The 1,320-nt window shown below is 32.6% G+C and overlaps 1 long non-coding RNA gene across 1 annotated transcript; it reads left to right on the top strand.

Annotated features, from left to right (window-relative positions):
- On the top strand, positions 1-1,037 carry LOC311068751. The gene is made up of 3 exons (XR_014603428.1): positions 1-25; positions 389-447; positions 745-1,037. It is a non-coding gene; the product is annotated as an uncharacterized lncRNA (long non-coding RNA).
- The last annotated feature ends 283 nt before the right edge of the window (positions 1,038-1,320 follow it).

The following is a 1,320-nucleotide window of genomic DNA, read 5'->3' as shown; positions in this document are numbered from 1 at the left end:
GGAAGGACAGGTCTATTTTGGCATGGTGATTTAAAAAACTGTTGTAAACATACATGTTTGTTTTTTTCAATGCATCATGTAAATAAGTACCAGATCACACATTGTATCAAATGAGACAATCATGCACTGAGATGTTAAATACTGAATAGTATGGAAGCTTGTTTCCGGCACGGAATAATAATAAAAAAAATGTAAAAGATACTACTTTATAACTCGCAATTGCAAGTATATATCACACAATTTTGAGGGGGAAAAGGTAAGAATTACAAATTACCAGTTTTATTTTTTATGTAGTGGCTGAAACAAGCTTCCACAGAATATAATTATGCACGTGTTGTAATTTTTTGTAATTTTTTTTAACTATGGCCTTGCATGACTCATAATATAGCCTACCACTGGAGGGCGCTCACAAACTTATTCCTCTGTAGGCTGAGGCGAATGGAAAAGGTGAGTTACCAGATGTATTTCATATGATACAGGCTGTCTAAAACCCAAGGCAACTTACTGTTCAGTGAATAGAGTATCTCATATGGTACCATAAAGTTATGTCCAATGATCTAAAACAAGCTCAAGTATAAGCTTTAGAGATAACTAAGCAAATATTTAGTGACTACAATGCTTATTTCACCATAAAAAAATGCTTATGTCCTTAGTAAACGTCCTTAGTAGATGAAAATATTTAAAATGGAAAGAAATATAATATAAGAGTAGAAATAAATGTACTACTTTTAATTGCTTCATCAGAAGGCCGAACAGGACTGTGGGATATAGTAGGCTACATCTGTGCTGCCTTTGAAATCTGATCAGGTACATGAATCTCTATGGAAGCCCATTTCCTCCGCATAATAAAAAACAATCACGCTTTGGTAAATCTCAATTATGACATAGAAAGCCACAATTATTACTGAGCATACTAAGTCATAATTTTGACTTAAAAAGTTGATATTATAAAATAGGCTACTAAGTTTTATGTAAATTTCGACTTAGTATGTCATAATTTTGCTGACTTTTAAATGTCATGACTTTTTAAGTCAAACTTTCAAATTTTCTTCTCATCATTTTGACTTGGTATGTCATAATTTTGACTTTTCATCTCATAAATAGGACTTAATTTGTCATCATTTTTTCTTTCATAATTACGATTTACAAAAGAATGATTTTTGTGCCAGTTATCTTATGTGGCGGAAATGGGCTTCCATGCATAAGCGCCACCTACTGTCAGAGAATGAATTTGCATCTTCATTTAGCCCGTCTGCCATTTTTAGGCTGAAATGTGAGGTCATTTTATGAAACTTTTTGGTTTTGTCAAAACTTAGTAGC

This window comes from Abramis brama (genome assembly GCF_963993115.1).
Source record: "Abramis brama genome assembly, chromosome: 2".
NCBI classification, from domain to species: Eukaryota; Metazoa; Chordata; class Actinopteri; order Cypriniformes; family Leuciscidae; genus Abramis; species Abramis brama.
This window is presented reverse-complemented; position numbering and strand designations above follow the sequence as displayed.